This window comes from Charadrius vociferus, unplaced genomic scaffold, assembly GCF_000708025.1.
Source record: "Charadrius vociferus isolate BGI_N301 unplaced genomic scaffold, ASM70802v2 scaffold112, whole genome shotgun sequence".
Lineage (NCBI taxonomy): Eukaryota > Metazoa > Chordata > Aves > Charadriiformes > Charadriidae > Charadrius > Charadrius vociferus.
Window position 1 is genome coordinate 890,267 of NW_009647011.1, and position 23,713 is coordinate 913,979.

General features: G+C 39.8%; 1 protein-coding gene across 1 annotated transcript in view; it reads left to right on the forward strand.

Annotated features, from left to right (window-relative positions):
• The window catches only part of MACROD2 (MACRO domain containing 2), an 886,475-nt gene that overhangs the window by 530,044 nt on the left and 332,718 nt on the right, over nucleotides 1–23,713 (forward strand). The gene's annotated exons all lie outside the window — the stretch shown is intronic.

Here is a 23,713-nt window from a genome sequence, read left to right on the forward strand (position 1 = left end):
TTCCATTCTCAAATACACCAAGACTAAGTTTGGCAATAAGGACAAGCTCAAGACAAATGTAAGTCATCAAACTGTCATTTTTTTCTTTCTTTCTGCTGAATGAATGTCTCCCTTGCATTCTAATTCCCCTGTTTACGTACCATGGTGCCATATTTTCTTTCTTTAACAGAGTAACACAATGTTCCGAACATCGTACTATTACTTACTGCAATCTTGAGTTATGTTTGTTGTTGTCTATAGCTTTGTTCCTTTTAAGTGTTTATGTACATCCCTTCTTTGATCCCTCAGTGTGTGTTGTAATGTTTAAATTCCATAGGACATTTGTTTATCAATTTCCCTAATCTATCCCCATCTCCCTCTTGTTGTGTATTCTCAGATGTCTGCATTATTTCACTCCTTTTTGAACCCTCTGCAAAATTACTGAGGGTCTCTTACTATCAGAACTGTTGAGTTGCATTCTAGAGTAACAAGGTTGTATCCAGACCCAAGAGAGCAGATGCAGAAAGATCCTCATTTATGTCATGAACGTGCCTTTTCTCTGTGGCCCTGGCACAGAGATGAGGAATGTGGCATATAAACTGAATTTTTGATGCCGTCTTAATATCTGAATGTTTGCCATACACCAGTTCAGAAAATGCAGCTCCCTATTTTCTTAAAGCAAGCCTATAGCACCATATCTAGGTGCATTCGAAATTAAATATAAAAATCCTTTCTGAAAGATAGGAGCCCTAAAAACGTGGTTTCATCAGACCACCAATCACTTGGCGATCCAAGAAGCATATTACTAAAAACTGCAAGGCAGCGATGCTGTCTGACATTGGTTCAGGCAAATAAGCTGCAGTCTGAGAGGACGTATATCCATCATATTTCGTTTTAGGACTTCACCCCCAGAAGCTAATGACGTTAATGACAGCTAATTCTACTTAGGCCTGATGGCGGTGGTGACTACAGCTTGTAATCAGGCGTTAGAAACAACCCACTTGATAAATTTGAGGATGCTGAGCCAAATCACCTCCTGCACTGTTGACTTTAATTAAAATTGCTAGTGATTGATGTTTTTAAAAGCAGGAACTGCTGGTGTTCTTCATCACCATTTATTGTGCATCATTTCAGTGGTACGTCTGTTTCCTCCATTTATAGCTGGGGGGAGCATTTTGCCTTTTTCCCACATATTTGGCCTGAGACAGATTCATTTTTGGGAAGGCCTAGTCCACTGTCAGCAGCATTGTCTAAAGGATTTCTGTAGGTACCAGAGACAGTTGAAGTAACTTATCCCCTTCTGGCTAAATACTCGAGAATCTCGACCAAAAAGAGCTTTGTCACAGCTGCACCACCTGTAGTCCCCGAACTGGGTGGCTCGGATGCATTAGTACGATTTATCATCATACCTTTCCTTTGCAGTGCAGGCATACTTTAAGTAAATGAAACCATTTTTCTTTATTATCTCCTTGTTAAGAAAACCAGCCCTTGTGTTTTCCCCAAGTGTAGGGCTTCTCTGAATAAATATGCAAAGCATCATTTTGCTAAATGACATTCTACCCGACTCCCTTTGTACTTGGTCCTGCCAGAGGAGGGAGAGCTGAGATGGTGTATAAGACAAATGCGTGCACCTTGCAAGTCATTATGAGGCAGTTTGGGGAGAAGAATGGAATGCTACGCAAGTGTCAGGGAGACTTTGGTTAAATGACAGGCTCCAGAAAAGGCTTTGGAGTATAAAATACCAAGTTAAATTCTCAATAGTACCTAAATAACAGTCTGGACTTAATAAAAGTGTTTCCAACCCAAGAAAAACTTAGTTTGGGCTGTATCATGAAAGATTTTGTTAAAGATAATTCCTTTGTTATTCTGACTTGTCAAAGGGAGGACAGCAGATAGGCAGGAATACTCAGGCATGAACGCGAGAGAAGGGATAGGTCAGGAAGAGCTTGAAAAATCCTACCTGAGGCAAACTTGCCACTTGTATGAGCGCTTGTGCAGAGGGCTAATTAGAAGCAGATGCTTCGTTCTTTGGAGTTAGTGGGACTGGTGGTAGGCGTTGGGAAGGCTGAAGTCAAAGACAACCTGAAAGCAGATATATAACAACCATTCCATGTATTGTTATGGTGTGAACGTACAGGTGATGGTGTTTAATTAAACCGCTCCCAAAAGGAGTTACTGGGGGCATCTTGTTTGTGAATGTGTGTCTTCACACTGGTGTGTGCTGAGAGCGTGACAGCGCCAAGGTCAGCAGTGAAGTTTTCACTGAGATGTTTGCATGTCTCATCTTAGTGTCTTCTGGTCTGCAAAAGAGGTTGAATTTCATTAGAGAAATGGCAGCTGATCAAGATTAAGTGCTCCTGCAAAAAATAGTAAGTGATAGTGGTACTTTTAATAGTCCTAAGTTCTCTTTGTCATATATTGACCAAAAAAACCCAGTAACTGTCATGAATACATGTTCAGACCTTTGCCTTAAAAAGATATCTGGAAACCCTCTGTGCCTCTAGACCACAAGTTGTATTCTTTTTTCTTTCTTTGGATGGCTCAGATCTTCTTTTTGTAAATCCTGTGGGTTCTGTGAAGATCAAGGTAAGTCATGAAAGACTTAGAATTAGAGTCAATGAGTTAAGTTCATGTCACATGGTAGTTCACTTGAAATAAGAATGGTTTTTTAATCTGTAAAATTTCAGAAGGCGTGAAGTCTGTAGGTAAAGGGTATGTGTCCAATGGGCCACTCCTATTTTTGCCAAGGTTTTTCTAGCGTGTTTCTAGTGTATTTTATTATTCCAGAATACATGGTTCTGGGGTTTTATGCTGAAGAATAAATAAATCAACCCTTTTAATGCAGCGTGCTCTCTGAATGGTGAAGAGTAGGCTTGCTGCTATACCGCTATCCTCTTCTGAGGTACTATCGGGAGAAATAAAACCTTTCAAGGGCTCTCGAACACAGTGACATGGAGCCAATTGCTAGATACACATTAGGAAATGTTTGCTTTTACAAAAACAAAAAATATGAAATTGTCTGACTTTGGAATTGACTGATCGCAAGTGTGCTTTTTCCCAACCATTGTGGCTGAAAAATTTGGACTCTGCTGAAGCTATTGGTGTCAAGCTCCCACGTTGTGTATCTGAAGTAAATCTGGTAAACTCTCAGCACCCAAAATGACTTCAGTTAGCGTAACGACTGCAATCAGTAAGTAATAATCAGATCTCAGACTGGAGAAGGGAAGGCTCTGTAAATGTTCTGGTACATCGTGTATCACCGTATTGATGTCAGAAAACAGCATCAGTGGAAGCGATCAAAGTGGGGCAATATTCTGCAGCAGACGAGTGTCAAAAACTTAAGTTTCTGCAAAAAGGTTTACACGACTTTCTACAAATTTTCATTTCTAATGTGATGTGAATCTCTGTATACTTGGGGCTTTGCTCAGTTGTTGCTGCAAGCCACTTAAATATGCGTATTGCAGCTCATGGGCCCTGGCTTCCAATCCATTCAATGTAACAAATGATTAAAGGCTTATGGAACATAATAATTTAAAAGACAAAAATGTTGGTATACTTTGAAAGCTAATAGGCAACTTTTGCTGTAAGGAGTAGTGACAGACAAAGCCCCAGCAGTGGAAGAGTTGCAAATAATTGCAGGTGTAGCGAGGGCTAAGGGCAGGAGCGAGTCCGCCTGGTTCATTGGGATGCTCTGACTGCGGGGAAATGTTTGACGTGCTCTTACGTTTGCTTTATTTTGCTTGCCTTGGTTTTAACATTTTTTTCCTAGCGAAATAACATGAAAGAGTATAAGCTTGGCTGAAAGGCTAGTGTGTGAGAAAGTCATGAAGGAAGCTTTGTGTCCTGCTCGGATTGACTGAGAGAGGGTTAAAGACGTTGGCATGCTGGGAACTTGGAGATGTTCCTGTAGTAATGTCCAGCATGGAAAAAAATATGCTCAAGGGGATAGGAAATTAAATCTAGAGGGGCTCTGATTATGGGATCGCTGACAAACAGGAAGAGTGGAAAAAAATATGTAACTTAGAGTTATGTTATCAGATTAGATAGATGATCTGGTTGCAGAATGTAGTTTGAGTCACAGTACCTTGGAACTGGAAGAAGGCAGAATAGATTACAATTGCTGGAAATATTTTTTTTTTTAGCTTTAAAATGAATTCTGGGTCAAGGTAAAACCCAAAAGCTTAACTGTTTTGGGAGAAGCCTTGGCAGGTGAGCTGAAGGCTGCAGCCTATGTGAAAAAGACCAGGATGAGAGGCTACTGAAGAAAGAAGAAAATTGGAGGCTCTCTGAAAGGGAAGGGAGAAAAGACAGTGACGTTTTACCAAATATTTTCACGGTACTACGTGGAGGTTTATTTTCTCCTTGGAAAAGCAGATAGGCAGGTATGGACGAAGGCAGGCTGGAGGAGAAGACAGTTCCATGGAATGCAAAGGCAGGAGTGCCTTGATGATCCTATACAAGCTACATACATAAATACTTACATGGAAAGTGTAGTTTACTCATCTGTACACAGTGTGGCTGTTGTGAAATGGGTACTTCTGAATCCTAATTACTCTTTCCAACTCTAACTGGTGCGGGCTGGAGGAGTGTGGAAGCCCTTTACATGTGGGATGCACATAAGAATAGTAGGGTCTGTCAATGGCAATCATAACCCCGCTCATTAATGCAGCTTTCGGAGCAGTGGGAAGAAAACTTTCCCTGGTACATTCGGAGCTGGTAATTAGCCAGTGACACTGTCAGTGTTGCACTAGTATTTTTATAGTGGCTACGGATGAGCTGTTCTTAGGTGACTCGTCGCTCCGTTGTGGAAACTTGCACTTTAGTCCATGCAGAGTTTTGAGATGAAGCAGATGGGAGGAAATCCTAGACTTCTCTGAAGCAGATGGATGGGAAAAGCCTGAGCGAAGGGGATGGTGTATCCCAAGCACCGAATACTGCCCGTGCTGCTGAGCAGCGGGGCCCTTTCTTTGAGTCCGAGTGGGATTCACCTCTCGGTGCTGCTCATACGAGCCCCAGTCCGTCTCCCTGGTGGTGTGCATCAGCAGCTTCTGCGCTCGCAGGCTGCGGGGGCCGTGGGGCGCTCGGTGGGCAGGCTGCCACGCGAGGTGAGCCAGCGGCTGGAACGCTGGCTGGGACTTCGGGGGAGCAATGTTTTCTCCTTCCTCGTTCCCCTGCTCCCGCTTTCTTCATAGTCGACACAGGAGGCTGAAGGAGAGAGTATGAATGCATAAGGAGTGTGGTGTTGTAAGATGCTTTAATGCATCTTTTGCGTTTTCCCAACAGATGCAGATTGCCACGTTACTTTTGTCATTATATGGACGATGTTTAAAATAAGGATAGATTTGAAAAGTCTCTTTATGATATTGTCGAAGTTTGTAATGTGAGCACAGTAGCTTAGCCTGAAGTATTTTTAATGAGGGGTTTTATTTTTTTTAATGTTGTTACCCAGATAAACTGAACAAATAGAGGCAGGCTAATTGACTTACCTTGCTCAATTTATCGGAATGCTTTTGATAACATTTGACATCATTTTATTAAAGTGATGGAGGAGGGAGAGTGGTGGAATGTTTTGTTCTTCCTGGCGTGTTATTTTTGGTAAGTGTCTAGGGTGCATTTAGATAAACTACAGTGCTAAGTCTGAGCAAGAAAGAGCTAAATATCCAGTGAATTACTCCTATTTGCATTGAGAAATTAACCGTAATTAGCATTCAAGTTTTAATGATATTGTATTTGTGAAGCTGATAAGGCCTCCGGGAGTGTGGTTGCAAGAAACTTCAATTGTTTACTATATGCAAATCTAGCCACTTAGCTTTAATTAGAGGTTGAAACCTGGAGCAATTAGAAGGAGTTGCTTTAGTATTAATGAGCTCAACAGAGCTGTCCATCATGGTGTTTTATATGATTGAGAATTAGAATATTGAATCCCAATTGGTTCCCTGTTCAAAGAACTTGCAGCCTTCATCGAGCAAACCCATTTCATTTGGTATGCCATACATTTCGTTAGTTCCAGTCATTGAAGAGACTCAAGTCCTTAGAAATTTGTATATCTGCTGGTTTCTGCATGATGGCTTGAGAATATATGAGAGAATTTCTTTTAAGGTGTACGTTGCCAATAATTCTTTAAAAAATAAATGGTTCTAAGAGCAGTTATACGGTTGCAATATAAAATTAGATGCTTGACGTCCGAATAATACAGTTTATGATAACTGTCAGCTGATGAATTTCACTACAAAATTAGCTGATATCTTCTCTTCTGTGATGGAGTTAGACACTTCCATTCACATTCTGGTTTTAGCAGAGGACAACGAGAGATGTAAGGAGAAGAGAGAAAAAGCTTATAGTGCTTATAGCTTCTTAAATGTTTTTTATTTCACTCCTATTGTAACGGAAGCACTGACCGTTAGTGACTTCTGTTGCTGCTCTTTAATGTTTTAGGGGGGTTTGCGTGTGTTGGGTTTTTTTTTTTTAAAAGCAGCTTTTGTGTCAAAGAAGTAAAAAATTTCCACAGAAGATCTATATGGGGGGGGAAATTAGAAAATGTCACTTCAATTAGTAATTTTGGTAAACACTGAAAGTTTTTTTGCTAGTTTTGGACTATTTCTTTCTGAAACAATTCTCCCTTTTACAAGCCTTTGAGCAATTAGAATACTTTTATAAAGTATGTTAACAATGTTAGATACAATAGATGCTTTGTGTTTGTAATTGTCTGTTATAGCTTGATAGATGGCAAAATATAACTGTGAACTTTCTTGTGCTCTGAGAGATGAGTTTGAGATAAAACCACCAAAGATGTCTTTAGCATCTCTTGGTGTTCCTTCGGATGCAAAAAGCTTTACAGTAGTGAATGACAATAAAGTGTCATCTAAACTACTGACCACTGGGGCATGGAATGCCATGTTAGTTGCATGTATACTTAAATACTAGAGGTTGTAAGCTTTTTTTTCAGCAGAGCTGAGACATTTACAGAATATCATGTTATGCGGTGCCATTGAACAGCCCCAGATTGGAAAGGGGCGGGGGGGAAAAAAAAGCGGGGTGGAGGGCTCTGGGAACAGCTTACGGCGGGGGTGGAATCATCTTTTGGGGGGTCCTGCCCTGCCATCGGGATGTGCATTTGGTTTCTCGTGTGGACGGGGGCCGCTGTCCTTGCTGCAGGGTGGCTTTTCCCTTCTGCTGTGGGTTGGGGTTGCCTCCTGTCCCCGTGCCGCTCCGGACAGGCTGCCACTCACAAGACAAAGGCTGGTTATGCGCTCAGCGTTGGAAGGATCCTATTGAAAAAGCTGTGTTTTTCTGGGGGAAGGAGAACTATAGAAAGTTTTAAAAGGCTTAATAACACAATGCATGTTCTAGATCAGTATCTTTGACAGCTAAATACTGTGGGGAAAATAACAGGTTGAATCTCAGATGTTTGTAATTCAAAGTAAGCGGCTAGAGCTAGATGGAGCGGAATTATGAATCGGGTACGGAGATGCCAGGACCAATTCATTCCTCCGGGAAAACACAGCTTCTAAGCCCTCTGCTTTTTGGTGCAACCAGGCTTTTTAATGTATTTCCTGGGTGAACAGAGTTGAGGTTAACAGACTAATGCTCTATCACAGGCAATCAATTGGGTTTATTACGTTGGGCTGTTATGCAGCTGTGTTGTACAGGAAATGTTCTGTGTAGCGATGATGTTGGCAATTTCATCTTAGGGAAAAGGCAAGTTAGGGATCATCAAATAAGTAATCCATCTGGCTGATTAGAAGCTATTAATTACTAACTACTCTCAAATCATCACCCTTCCACTTCTGGCCTGTGAGTCACTACTCAGATTGTCCATAGCGGGGCCAACTTTGGTGTAATTGTATGTAATAGTAATCTATAATTCACACAGTGTCTGCTAATTTGATTTAAGCAACAGACCACACAGGCTACTAAAGGATAAAAGACAGCACATGAGTTACTCACCTTAATGAAGCTTGTTTGAGCTGTGCTTTGCCAGTTTATTATTAAACAGTGAAAATGGGATCCATTTTGCCCCTCTACCTGCTGGCATAAAAGAAAATGGAAAAAATTGCTGCATCTATCATTTCCTTATTGATACTTTTCCTGCTATTAACTTTATAATAATACCATATGCACCTTTCAGTACCTAAATTACATACAGCAGGCATTCTTCAAAGGTTTGTTTTCCCCATGATTTTCAGCAAGGAAACAGTGATTTAGTCTTGCCCTAATTTGCCCTGAAGGTTATATGTGGTTACAGGGAAAGGAGAAACTGTTTTGTTTTTTTTTTTTGTTGGTGTTCTTGTTTTTAAATGCTGCTCAACTTTTAAAGTATTTACGGCATGCAGACCATTATTATATATTAATTTTTTCTGTATAGCAGAACTTATAGTAATACATATTTAACGTTTGTTATCTTTATTTATGGCTCCTATTAGTTGTTATATTCACAAAGATAGAAGGCCCATAAATTACCAGTGAAACAAAACCATGTTACTCACCCAGTCGGGCAACGTTTCTGTTGTTGTTTAGGGGTCTCGATCATGTCCCATTACTCTTCTATATTTATAGCCCTTAGTCAGCAACAGCTTTGTGAAAATTTTGCAAATAGGGGGCAGATGTAACATTTCCTAAAGCCTTCTGGTGGCGGTGTTTTTTGTTGGTGTGTTGTTTCATTTTCATGTTTCACCCACTTGATTCGCACTGTTGTAGTCTCGGGGGCAGCAATCTGGAAGGGGAAGGTTTGGGGTTTTTTACGTTACTTTATTTTATTTGGAAACTGGAACAGTCTTGGGGACAGGAACCTGGAAGGGGAAGGTTTGGGGATTTTTCATGTTACTTTATTTTATTTGGAAACTGGAAATGGGCTTAACATTAAAATTTCTCTTAAAGATTTTTTGCCCGCTCTCTGATCAGACGTGAACCATATCAAACAATCATCGCTCTGAACGTAATGAAGTTTGGAAGCAGGGATTGTATTTGCTAGGGTGCCACAGGCATTTTAGCAGATAGAGTATTACTTGCTGTAGGTATAACTCTTTGGGTTTGCTTACATCAAATCTCTTTTGCGCTCGCCTAAGTGGTAGCTCTGATAAGTTCCCCAGTAAACAACCCAAGGTCATTGCAATTCATTCCCACAAGTCACTTCTCGCCGTGGAGCAATCACTTCAAGGCACGCGTTTGTTATTTAGCAGAGAGCAAAAGAGAGATGGGACCGTGCGGCTGCTTTAGAGCGGCTTTGATCTCTTTCCTAACAACAGTGCACAATGGTAATTACAGTTCCTTTTAAAACTTATTAGAGAGGTAGGATAATAAGTGAAAAGGGAATTTTCAGTCATTTTCAGTGTCGATGAATGCGTTATTAACTCCCAGTGATTTTGCAGATGCTATTTCTGCCAGATGAGCCTGAGTGAGTGGCGCTTGCCAGATCAGCTATTTAAGGAACTCTTTTTTTTTCTGCGCTACACATGGGATGGTTCCAGTCAAGTCTAGTTGTAAATCCTAATCTGAGAGACGGGGTGTCTGTTGGGGCTGCCAGGATATTATGTTACCCCCAGCTCTGATTCTTTTGTCTAGAGGGAGACCAAAAACCCTGCTAGAAAATTCCCTTTTTGATTAATGCAGCCTTGGCTGGCTGATGTCTGCATCGCGGAAGGGCAGTTAGCTTTGCAGATGTAGCTGGGCGAGGCGGTGAAACTGAGGAAGGCTGCTAAGAAACAGCCATTTCGGAGACAAAGTGGACCACCCCGTATGGATATCAGAGCACCCACACCCATGCGAAGAAGTCATGCGTGTTATTTTCCTGCGAATGACTGGGATACCTTCTCATCTCCTGTAATGGTTTGCAATGTGTGAAATTTGAATAAAGATGTTGTGTGTGACAGACTCCCACAACATCAAATATTTAAATATACCAATCCCTGTACAACTGGTATGTTAGGTTTTTTGAAAAAAGAAAAAATTGGACTTCTGAAAATTGCAAGTTTTTAGATTTCAAAAGTTGCCCTAACCCATAGGTCTGCATCATTTTTGTTTGAAGTTATTTTGACTTTTTAGACCAATTCCATGTTTAGTAAAGGCTGTAATGGAATTCCTGAGCTCATAAATAGTAGCACAGCTAAGCGATCAGTTTTAATAATCCATTTGCAGTATTGCTTATCAAGAAAATGTGTACATTTCAAAATGACTTCAGCAGAAAGCTAATCAAGCTTAGTCACACTCTTTGACTAACTTCTGCCTAGCAATTTTCCTTGATTTCTCATATATTGTAAGAAATACAGTTTTGTGGTTTTATGGAAGATTATCAAAACTAATAGCTTTTCAGAAGAACTCTGCTGTTAAAGAATGTGATAGGATTTCCATGATCTTTTTTTATTTTAGTTGTTTTTTTTCCTGGACAATATTGCAGGACTAAACCTGTCTTTCTCTATTTCATTCAGTCTTGACAGTTGTAGCTCCTAATGTGCTTTAGTTATCATTCCCGATATGTCTGGTTGGATGTGGTGAAGGAAAAAAGTCAATCAAAACATTCACGTGATACTGCAGAGTCTTTGTTCTCCTTGCATTAGAAATTTGAATCTCGGATTTGTAATTTGAGATTTGTGTCCCGTAAAATTAGAAGCAAGAAAAGAATTTCTTGAGCAAAAAAATAACACAACAGCACCTGTAGCAACAGGATGACTGCAAGCTGTTTCCTGTTATCTTTAAAATGCTGGTTTTTGGAGATCCAGCAAAACTTCAGTTCCAAAGAGATTTTTTTTTTGGTTATCAGATCAGTTGTCTATGTGATTGTTTAAGAGGACTTCCTTGGTTCCTAAGCATTTTCTTGTATATCCTGATGTAAAATATTTGGGGAACAGCTACATGTAAGGAAAATTCACTTAATATTACAATTAAATTGAAATAATTCTTTTAATAGTTTCTTTTTTTTGCCAGTCAAAATAATACTAAAGATATAGAGTAGATGTTTTCTGAAAGGAAAGCTTTGTGTGATCAAATTTCTCTTGATGAAGATAGTGCTCCTATTTGGGATTTACTTGCAGAATTATTTCTACTGAAAGACAACAATGAAATGTGTTCTTGGGACTTAGAGTTGGACTTCATGCTCTTTTCTTGAGCGCTAAGGCATTTAAAAGGAGTTTAAATCCTTCTTCCTCCATTTTCAAGTTTGCTTTTCCTGGATATCTTCTACTTTGATTTAGTGTCTCACTCGTAATGTTGTTATTTTAATTTCTTTTCTTTATGCCTCTGGGTATCTGAGGTCTAGAATCCACAGAAGGGATACAAAGGTTTTACAGTAGAGTGGCTACAGTAGGGGGGAAAAAATAGTTTTACAGCTACCACAGTAGGAGTTCAGCAAATTTGATGTGTAATTAGTTTTTGGTTTGAGTTGGTAGCAAGAACACTTACATGGAAGCACACATGTTCTCACTGTAACAATTTTGGATGTTTTGAATTTTTATACAGATAGAGTTTCCCTACCTCCCTCTTGCTCACCCCCCCCCCCCCCCTTAGTTCATGAGCTATATGCTCTGGGGTGGCCACAGTGTTGGTGCTCAGAAACAGTGATGTTCTCTGGATCTTGTCTTGTAGATGTGCAATTTTCAATCTGTGCTTGGATCAGGTCACTGGCACTAAAATACAACATGTTCTCCTTGAGATGTACTTGGGTATCACGTTATTGTGTAGTATGGGATGGATGAATTTTCTGAGGTGGATTGAAGTTGCCTGTTCCCTCTGTGTCATTCATATTAACTAAACAAATGTCAACATTGAGGTGGAAGCCCATTTCATTACAGGGATTTTGCTGTTGACTTTGGTGGGATTTGATTTCAGCCCATATTAAGCTAAAAGTCCTTTTAAAGAGATCTGCAGATGTCCTCTTTATATATTTATTCCTTGTTTTGGTCACGATTAATAAGCACAGTGTTACACAGGGACTCGAGACACCTTGAAACTTAACATGCTGTGTTTTGCTTCTTTTAGACCTGCAGTGGCAATATACAAAGATAAACCTTTGCAAATTTGTATCGGTTTTTGTTGAGCCATCTGGCTCATCCTGTAAATAAAATATGTAACAATCAGGAAGGCATTTATAGCCTATCTAGTGTTGATGCTATTAAATTGAAATCCTTGTAAATTTAATAATGTTTTAATTCATAGTCCCTTTATCAAATTGCACTGTTCTGTAGCAGGAGCGCCAGAAAGGTGTTACGGAGTCAGACCATGGATGTAGCTACTGCTCCCTCTCCGCTCTCAAACAGCGGCCAATCGCAAATTCTGCGAGAAAAGTATGAGCAAAGGAGAAGCATGCAGCGATATGAATATTTTTGATCTTTGTTTGCTTTTCCTAATCTCTGCTAAGCACTGAGCTGATGTTTTTGTAGAATTACATATAACTCCAAGCTCTTGTTTCGGAGTTCTAATAGCTAAATTACAGCTTATCATTGTGTAAGTAAAGTCAGGAATGTTTTTTCAATGCATGTTAATTTGCATTTGTCAACATAGTGTTGCATCTGCCATTTCATCACCTAAGCAGTCAATTATTGTGGCAGCTTTCTGCAGCTGTTTGCAGTGGGATTTGTTTTTCAGCTGCCTTGGATAGCTTCGCCCAGGCGCAGGTCCCTGCTGAAGGATGGGGTGGTTGGTGGGCACGTAGATGCTTTCTGGGGGGCTGCTGACCCTTGGAGGGATTGGCAAGGTGGGGGGTGGTGGTGGGACTGTCCTGAGACATTAGTCTTAAGGGTTGTAACTCCTCAGAATATTCCAGTAAGGGTCAGATTGCATCTAGCACTGTTAAAATGCTTTTGAGCTTTGGTTGAGGTTCCTTGGCATGCTTTTGTCTCTTGGCTTTGGTTTTTGAAGAAGTTCATCAGAGCTTTCTTACGGTGTTAGAGGTGGCCCTCGGGCTTTTCAAAGTCCTTGTCACTTGACGTGCTCGTCTGAATTTGCTGCTGGCTTAGCCTCATTTCGCTTTTATAGGGAACATGTTTAGGATCACAAACACTATGCCCTTGCAGATGTTGCAGGTGTTTTTCTGTGGGTTAAGGCTTCTGATAAAGATGGTCCTTTTGACAGGCCATAGTCCAAATCTGCCACACTTTACAATTTAACACTTCTTCCTTCCGGAAGTTGTACTCCAGCCACAGTGCTGTCGGCTCTGAAAGATCAGCTCTTTTCGGCTCTTATTAGTGTTTGTGCTGTCGTTGTTGGCCATGCTTTTTTCAGAAATGGTCCCTTCTCACTGGATCGCAAATAAACAGGTTCTTGGCACATCTTGTTCCCATGGCATTGGCTAAAGGTGTCTTTGGTGAGCTGCTTATAGCAAACGGGCTGAGAATTTTGGTAGTAGGAAACTAAACTGCTGTCAGGTTTTCCTAGATGCCATTTAGAGCCATTGGGCTGCCTGGCTCCCAGCGGGAGTGCGAGTCAACAAACGAGTGCTGGTGGGAAGAGAATAAAGGAGTTTTGCTCGACGTTTACTACTTTGGCTTTCATTACTGTCCTAAGAACATCACTGTCAAAAGATTTTTGTCTCCCGAAAAGAAATGCCACGTGTTTGTGGTGGTGTATTCTTGGGGAAAAAATGAAACTCCGTGCCTTAGGCAGCATCATTAATTTGGGTTAGGGTTTTTTTGTGGGGTGGGGGTGGTGTTGGGTTTGGTTGCTTGGGTTTTTGTTTTTTTTTTTACTTTAAATATTTTTCGTTAGATGGTCTAGATGTTTTGTGTAAATCTTCTGCCCAGATATGGCTGTTTTGATCAACGCGTTGCTGTGGAGAAGCAGCACTTTTTTATTTCCTTAGAGAAAATTCCTTTTAGTCTGACGATTGTGAGGAGTATTTGTATTTTTAATTATTTTATTATGTGCCTTTCAAATAAACTTTCTGCTAAAGAAGTATTGTACAGAGGGGCTAGGAAAGCATGTGAGCGGTGACAGGACATAAAATACAAACAAGTAGGAAAGGATGTGACTGAGGTATGGGACTGTCTAACTGATGTCTTGCTCTTAAGCAACTAACTTCAAATAAAAACCAAAGCCCTGTCCTCCCTCTTCCCAGGCTAAGTGATGCTTCAAAACATTGTCAAGGTGTCGTGAGACATTTTAAATGTAAGTTGTTTAAAAAATACAGGGGAAAAGTTTAACAGAGGATTTATTTGGAAGGAAAAACCTAATGAGTGCTTTAGTCATTTAGGTGACTACTGTGGGACAGCTTATTTTCTCAATAATTATTACACTGTATTTTTTGACAATTTCTCTTTTGCCAGAGAACACAATTTAAATGTCAGTTTTAAATAATAGCTTTAATTTTCCTGTTTTTACTCCTGTTGCTGGGAACTTTTAATAAAGATTTTTAATCATTAGCAGTTACATTTCTTGATAATTAAATGCAAATTTCATAATCTCACCACTTTTAATTTGTCCTGGAATGATGTGAGAGAATTCAGAGGTTGGTGTAATGTTCATAGTCAAGGACATGCTGTTTTAAATCTGTCTGTATCTTAGAAATCTTGCAAAACTGGTGATTGGGCAGCTTTGAGATGCATATAAATCCTTGCTCACTGTCGGAAAGTGATAGACAGAAGGTTTTGAAGTAGAAACAGGTTGTGACAAAGCAGTTGGCAGGAATATTGGATTTTGGAAGATTCATTAAAATCTCAAAATCTGATCTCACAGGCAGGGAAAAGCTGTTCTTTATTTCTGAATGATTTTTGAAGGACCGCAGAAAGATGCAGCAGTTTAACTGCCTTATTAATCACGCTTTACTGCTGCTTTACCTGTTGGAACTGGGGTAGTCAGAGGTGTCTTGCTGGTTCTGCGTTACGGGCTCCCGTTCTGCTGGATTCGGGTGTTAACAGTTAACATTTCAGTCCAGCTGAAAGCTTTGGGAGTTTTAACTGCATCGCGATTCTAGTGATGGATAGAATTGCAATTCTGCGTTGAAAGATTTGGGAGGGGGTAGGTTTATGCAAGCCTCATTATTTTATTTTTTTTTGAAACCAACTATTTCAAGTTCTAATTTAGTTTTTGGAAGGAGAAAAATGGTGATTGAAAGTGTCATGCTAGTCCATTGAGGTCTGTTACTGAAAAAATACGGAGAATCAAAGTGGTTGTCAAGCAGAGTAAGAAAGGCATAATGAAAATGCTACGTAGTGCTGTTTCATGAATAAGCATCACAGAAAAAATAATCTCGACTAATAACGAGGAGGCCCATATGGATGTGTTTCTCTGTCTCTTTCAAATGTGAAACAGTCAGCACTCTATCCCATTTCAGTTCAGAAATGTCATAGGGTTTATTATTCTTTGCCAGTTTGTGACAAATGTTGCAAATACAACTTCAGAGATTTCTAATTCTGTAGTCTCCAAAGAGACCCCTGTCCCTGATTTGTTCTCAGAGCTCCCATCTAAACTTCAAATCCAGTATACATGTTCTCTTATTTAATATTAAGAAAGTTCAAGCTTTATTGAAACCAGTGGCAGGAAGGCAGTTAAGTCATGCAAATTTATTTCTAAACTGTCCTGTGGCAGTGAGTTCCACAGTTCACTCTTAAGTTATTGATAAGAGTGCTTAGGACAATGTGGAAAAAAAGGAAAATAAAAGTCATAATTTGCTTTGTGTATTAGTCACTCTTGTACTTCCATCTCCTTCCTCGTTATGCATCTTCCTTCTGACATATGAGCACATGGAGTATTTAAATCAGTTTAAAATGAGCCAGCTGGGATGCCAAAAGCAGTACAGCAGCACGGTCTGGGCATTGGCACGGGCCGATTTGCTCTGCTCCATCGCACGTAACCCTGTGCTATGCAGGTGCGGCCGAAGCTAAACCATTCCAGTCTTCTCGGTTGCTTTTCATGGGGGATTTTCTCAGCCGTTCAGGAGTCTTCGAACCCTCTCTAATTCTACAAAATACTTTTGGTGATACTTGGTGTGCTCATAACCTCGCAAATCATCTGTGCTGACACCTGTCTACTGCGCGCCCCAGTGTTTCCAGTATCTTGGGCTTTCCTTATGGCAGTGATCCCAGTTAACATTTTTGCAATATCAAAATACATAGGAACCGTTATGAAATATTTGTTATCTTTAACTCTGGGTTAACTTGATTTTATTAATGTCAGTCCATGAACTTTAGTCGAATGCTTAATGTGGTCTAATATCCTCAGATAGTTTATTCCTCTACTTTCTCCCCCTTCCTTAAGGCTAAATATGCTTCCTTTCCTGTTCTGCTGTGACCAAAGAAATGTTTGGAAAAGCTGATCCACTGCTATGCGCAAGTTACTGTGTGCTCACGCGTGCACAAAAATCTGCAGCGTAGGACTGGGATTCAAGGGAAAATCTTTATCAAGTTAGGTTTTTAAGATTTGGAGAAATTTGAAAGACAGGAAGCCATTTTCACAAATTGCTGTATTTCTAGAATGAGAGTTTCCCAGTGAGCAATAGGTGAAGCTATGATGTAAGTGAGGACGGGAAAGGAAAACTCTTTTAAAAAAAAAAAAAAAATACCGTCCCTCTTGATTTCTACAGTGGTGGCAAATGTTGTTGAGCTCCATTGTCCTTTAAAAATCATAGCACATGTTAATTTTCTGTCTAGATGTATATTTAAATGTACTTAAAATGTAACGATTGTGTTTTGTACTGGGGGGGAAAGGTACAGCAAGAGTAAGGAAGTACTGGTCCACCAACTTCCTCCTTTTGCATGTAGGCATTACAATATATTGACTATTGATCAGAAAATACCATGTTATCTTAGAGTTATGATACTACAGTTAAATATCAGAGAGGATTTTGCATGGAGAGGTGGAGAATATTTGTCTGAGTTGTTTCAATATTCTAACTACTTTAGAAGTGAGGAAACTGAGGTTATTTAAAATGCTGTAAGGCATATCCCATGACCAAACACTTTATAGATTTTTCTATTCAGAACCTTTCAAAAATATAAAAGAACAATGTAAAATGTTAATACATAAGTTTGAAGGATTGTTTGTTTGAAGTTGCAGAGCGTTCCCTGCGAATAGATAGTTTGGAGGAATTACACTTGTAATTATGATTTGTGGCCACTTAACAATATGAGAAACATAAGAGTTCCATCGGCATGATGTTATTGATGATACACGTTAGAAGGAATAGATCATTTTCTTCATTAGTTATACCAACATGGCACAGCTTAAGATGACAGAGTAGGACAGAATGACTGGTTGCTGTAACACGGGAGGACTTCCGAAGAAGCTGCGGTAGTTCATAGGAATTGCAGAGGCGATTCTTTCTGGGAGTGGGCCAAACCACAAAAGTTTTCATATGTGTTATGTCTCTTCTCCTTTCTTTCTCCAGCTCTTTTTTAGCCCTGTTTTAGTTTCTTTTGTCTTCCTCTAAGCAGCTGGTGACTGTTGTTAGGTTTGCCCTGAAGACTAGCTGTCCTGAAGCTAGATTCTTGTTATCTCCCAGTTTCTTTTTGGATTTTCACAAAGGCAAATACCCTAGGCAGCCTGTGTGAAGAAAAACAGTAAGAGCTGAAAAAAGCCTTCTTTATAAATACTGCGTGATTTAGGTCATGTTTTCTGTGCTGATGTGAGACATAGGTGTGGGGCAAGAGGAGCAGGAACCTGAGGCTGAGGTACTGGTGTGTCTCCTTGTTGCTCCTCGAAGCCCCGCTTGAACCAAATTAAGTGCTTAAAGGGTTGCAGTGTTTTTGGGAAGTGAACAATGATTTAGACTCTTGGGGAAGCTCCCTCTAACATTTTGTATTCGTTAATTCATAAATAAGTTCTTCAATTCGTAGTGGTTTGCTGTAGGTGTAACTGATAACTGTTCCGTGGTGACATGTTTGAATGTGAACGAAGTCATGTCATTGTGTCTGCTTTTTCAGCACAGTTGATGCATCTGGGCATAAAATGGATAAATTCTTACTAGGAGGTATGTTCATTTCTCCTCTGTCTTTTGGAGGGGGTGAAGAAGAAGAGAGGAAGCTCCTTTCTATGTAACATACTACAAACGTAGTAAGCAAAATAAAGTGATTGGAGACATAAAGGCAGACCTTATTCACTGCCAATCTAGAAAGCATGAATGTCTGCACTGTGGAAGTTCCTCCTCCTGAAGGGTAAAAAAACCCCAAACAACCGCAAACCAAAAAACCAAAACCAGAAAAACTACAAAAAAACCCACCTTACCTCAAAACCAGATTTCTGAATTGACTGGGAAACTATAAAAAAAGACATGGGTGGGATCAAGGCAAAATGCAGATTATTTTTTTCTCCGTGTTCCTGGTGATGTGTTTTTTTTCCTGTGTGAAGTTGGGTACTGCATGATTTCCAGTCAGTGACTCCTTGCCTGCGTATAAGGAGTGGAGAAAATTAGGCTGGAGGTACAAGGTAGCAAAAGCTTCCTTTGGTTATCAGATCATACCTACTTGTGCAGTATACTACTCCTTCTTTTAGAAACATCACTTGTTTTAATTTGTCGATGTTGTTTTTGTACATCCTCCATGAATAGTTTCAAAAAGGTTACTGAAATCAAAATACTGTTGACTGGAAAACTTAACTGCGTATTGCTGAAAGATACTCTCCAGAAAAACATTTTTCAACTCCCAGTTGTTTCAGTACTGCAGAACTTGAACAAAAGGATTTTTATACATTATATTTTTATGAAAAAGGTATTTTGACTTTTCATGCAAAAATGGTTGAATCGATCTCTTCAGAATACATAGAAAAATTCAGCTTAAAACACGGCCAGATAGGTGGGAACTTCAGACCATATTGAAGCCGAAATAGTCTTAAATAGAAATGCTGGGAATTTTTTTGGACAATTTTAAAGCTACTGCTCTGCATGCTCCTCCATCTATTACAAAAAAGTCTGAGAGAATTTGGTGTAATATTAATCTGTAAAGATCCATTTAGCAAGAGTGTAGGTCTGTGAAGGGATTGTATTAAGCTAAATAACTTGCTGAATCAGGGACTCAAATATTAAGTAAAACTAACTCTTTTAACTTAAATGTGCGAAAATGAACAAGGACAGTAGATGATGTAAGGTATACTTTTAAACTCAAATTTCTAATGCTTTTTGCCCTTTTCCTGTTCTGCCTGCTCCAGCCTGCTGTGAAACCGCCAATATCTCTTGGATACAGTAGTTCTGTGGGCCATACGCATTCTGCTTGTTCAAATTTGTCTGAAGTTTTCCAGCCTTTTTTGTAGCTGATAGTTTCTTGCTGTTGCTAATATGATTTACGTATCCTGCAATAAGTGTGTTTGACAGTATGAAGGGATCCTCCATCTCAAAAGCTGGAACTCCATTGGTGCACATAGATTTTTACAGCCTAGAACTCTTCAATCACTAGAAGAACAAAATACTTCTTTTTACTCCAGTCTGCAGGAGAGGTTCCCACTCCTGGGGTGTTTGTTTAGCAACTGGAGCCTGTGCTGCTCATCCTCCCCCTTTAGGGACATACCCGCTCCAGTGAGGAATTCGGGTGGACCAGACTTTGCTGCGGCTGCCCAACACAGGATTAGCAAAGGGCCACCTGAGCGGTAGGTTGTGGTGTTACCAACCTATTGACATACATGAAGGAGGTCGGATGTCAGGAAGATTTTCTTGGGGGATCTGCAGTCACAGGTAGGGAATTGCTTCGCCGGTTACGGTTGGACCATTTCTCTGTGCAACTGCAAGAAGCTTTTCTGTAGGAAGAAAGGTGAGGCTGACATTCGGGTGCTTCTGGCTTCTAGGAGCAAGAGCTGCGGGCTCCAGCTTTGCTACCTGCTGGACTAGGAGATTGGTACCTTCATGAAACGCATCTCACTGTTCTGGCCACATGGTTTCAGTGCTGAATCATTACCTCACTGTAGATGTTACTGTAAAATCCATTTGAAATGAATGAGAGCTTGTTTAGTCAACCTGCATGGTTTTTGGTATTTGTAGACTTGTCCTCAGAGAGGCACGTTTCCAGAGCCTTAAAGAAGGATGCCAATTTTATGGACTGTCAGTATCAAAAATGCAGTGCAGCTCCTCAGAATGGCATTACCTGGCTGATGCCTCGCTGTGCCAGTCTCGGTGTAACTTGCAGATGTTGGGGTTGATGTTTAAGACAGTCTTCCAGCCCTTACCGTTTAACATCTTTTCTGTCACACTTAAGCTGCTTCTTAATCTTATTTCTCTTTTCAACAGCCTTCAACACCGTAACGCCTGAGAGATTTTAAAAATTCTTTTTATTACTAAAGTGCAACCAGGCTGTCACAGCTCAGCTGTTGTCCCTCACTCTAGATTCAGGGCTGAGATCGGACTTGCCTTAACTGCATCAGACTTGATGTCCTTCCATCCCCAGCACTAACAGTGGTGTGTCTGGGTGCTTCAGAGAGGCAGTTCTCATGTTGGGCCACTGAAGAGGAGGCAAAAGTCTTTGCTAATGATTTGGGAGGTCCAGTTGAGGATATTGATGCTTCTTTGTTTTGTTCTTAAATGGAATAGCAGGGGTGTTTTCTTCAAACCTGACATTTAATGTATAGAGAACTGGGCAGCTCATCTCTGACAAACTCCTGTTAGACAAATTGTTAATATATTTTTTTTTTTTAAGCCTGTTGGCCAACAATTTCTATTCCTAAGGTTGGGATATTGCTACTCTTTTTCTGTAATTTTGAAGGTTGGTTAATTAAAACACTTGGGTAATGAAATGTTGTTAGTAATTGAACTGCTCAGAAGACCAGTTTTGCAAAGAATTTCTAGGTCTGTTTGGAATGAAATAACACTGTTTTGATGGCCAAACAAATCTTTTCCCCTAAACATAGCAAGATGTAGGAACCTTCCTTTAGGCTGAGCCAGAGCCTCGTGGATAGGGTAATCTCCTGAGCTGTGACTAATACGTGCTTCCCTGGTGCTGCAGCTTTTCTCTAAACCTCAGGTGGCTTTGTCAGCCTCTTCCTCAGCTTCTCCCGATGTCCCTGTTTCACTTATTACAGATAATTAAATATTCATTTGGATGAATATTTGATATGGAGAGACAGAGACTGATGCTAAAGAGTAGGGATTTTTTCATCATGTGGGAGACCAGCGTTCCATGTAGCAGTCTGTCCAGCAAACAAATATTGAGTTGTCTATATAAACTGGAGCAGCTTCAACAGGACAGACTGAGTGCGAGACCCCAACTCCTCAATCTGCTGGGTAGGGAAGTGCTCGGGAAATATGTGGAAAGAGGAATTTAACTGTTTTCATTGCCTTATACCATATGTGTTCTTCTGTCATACTGGAGGAACATTTACAAAGAGAATATGCAAGAAGTAGCTATTGGTTCTCACCAGGTTTTAGGAAGACCCTTTCTTCATGTTATTTGATTTGTGTATCTTAAGCTTCTTGTCAATCATAACGGAAAGCTTTATCCTCTGTGTGACAGGAGAGGAAAAAATACATAGGAGTTGGAAAGAGATGTCACGTAGGCCACCTCTGAAATTGGTCCACTTCAATAAACCACTTTATTGATCTGCTGTATGCTGTCATTGTGGCTACAGCTATGGCTCGAAAAAATGTCTATTTTTTTGGCAAAGCTGGATATGATATGATTGCTTGCTCCATGACAGCTTCTCTTTCTTTAGTCTTCTGAGTTCAATACAGTGTCAATCAAGCGTGCATACGTTGCGGTTTTTTGTTAGATGTTGAGTTGCTTTTTAATCTGGGCTTAATTGAAGACTATTGCATATTAATGGCAGCGTTTTACTCTCTCACTGGAAGTTAGTTTTAAGATGCTGAAATGGAGTATTCACTATCTCTGGTACTTGTTTAGGATTTTCCTTTGGGGTGAAAGAACAAGCTTTGTAAGAAGAAAGTGTGTTTCATAGTGAATCAAATCAGTCTCTAAGGGATGTTAATGAGTCTAATTACTAAAAATTATGTGATGCTTGATTGTTTTACTGTTTTGGGAGGAGCTGGTGTTTTATCTTGACTGCAGTAAGCAGTTTTGATGACATTTAAGAAAACCTTTTCTTCAGGGAAAGAATGAATCCAGTTTTCGTTTATTCTTTCATTTGCTTTTGGTTCTGGGCAAACATTTTCAGATTATTGTCAAACAATTAAGGTAGGATTCTGTTTTGGTTATCACAGAATATTAATTCCCTAAGATATTATTGTACACGAGTGAAGATTAGATAGGTTTGGGTAAAGGGCAGATGTCTTAGTGGTGTCTCGCCTTTTTTTATGATGTACCCCAGAACCTTTGCTCTGATCTTTTCAAATCACATGGAGAAAATATTGAATCTGGGTTAGACACAGGCAAATAGTTATGACCTTCATTTGAGGCATTAAACCTTTGTTTTGGAACAAAGATTTTGTTAGGCTGAAGTGCTATAGTTCAAACTTAGAATGACGGTACCTCTGGAGTTCAGAATAAACTAAAGCAAGTACATTAATTCCCTCTACTTTTGACTTAACTCATATAATAGACACCCAAGATGGTGATTCACAAACTTTTTGGAGGAAACGGCTACTTTTCAGGCTCTTGGCACTTGAGGAAAACCATCATCATTCTTCATTGTGGAATGTTGTAGAGCTGAGACGTGGCAGTTTTACTGGTCAACGTGATTTGCCGGAGCAGCTGCAAGCTACTGGCTGTGCCTCACCGACCATCAGCGGGGAACCACTGGCCCAGCACATGAGAACCTTTGGGGACAGAGGGAGGTCTTGCGTGGTGTTCTTAAAAAATGAAGATGTAGCTGATACAGTGTGTATTCAAATACTTTTCTCTGTCAGTGCCTTTGTCTCTTCATATCCTCAATTTCACTGGGTCTCTTTGATCCACTTTATCTGTGAAGTTACCGTAGCTCAGAGATTGGATTAGTGATTATATTTTTTTTTTAGGTTCTCTTTGTATTTTATGCCCAAAGACGTAATGATTCCAATAGTGAGGAAATGTTTAACAATTGCATGCCTGAAGTTAGCCTTTGACAAATGATACGTAACTTTATTTTTAACTCTCTTGCTTGTGCTTGGGCTGGCTGTTTCGTTTGACGATGTTCTGCTTGCAGAGGCAACTTTGCTGATGTTGCTGCACCTATTTCTAAGGCCGAGCATCTTTTTCTTTGTCTTTACTTACTGTATATCTTAGCTCTGACCTTAACGCTATGAATCAGATGCATAATTGTATCTCATTACTTAAATCACCAATCTCCAACTACAATGGCTCTTTTTGCCATGACAAGACCTTTTATTATTAGCCATTATCTAATAAGACAAATCTTGCTCAAATAACCTGAAAAAAAAGAGGTGAGCTAAAATTTGTGCAAGGAGTACCCATAAATTTAGCGGTGTTAATACTGTGAGTGGATGTGGATGCTATTTTAAGCAGAACATTGGAGAAGTAGAATTGGTTTCAAATCTTTCTCGTCCGTTTTGAAAACTTCTCTGCCAAGATTGTTCTAACTTTCATTTTGTTCCTTTTCACTTATGAAGCTCAACATGAACCCAAAATTAGCAAAGGCTACATTTTCCTTCTTCCTTTAGTCTTTTCGGGCTGAAAGGATGTCTATGTATCCATACATCATTATGTGTGATATATGAATATGAATGTTATATATAACATGAATGAGGTTGTGCCTGACGGATTGATTTTTTTTTTTAAACCAGTGTTTTACTAATGTGCCATTCTGACAAATGAAAGGTAACTACTAAAGCATTAAAACACTATTAGATAAAATAGAATATCCTAGTCCTGTGACACAAAGCCACATAAGTTAAGGAAATGTTTCAGTGCATACTTGGAGCAAGTTTCTTGCTTGTTCCAGG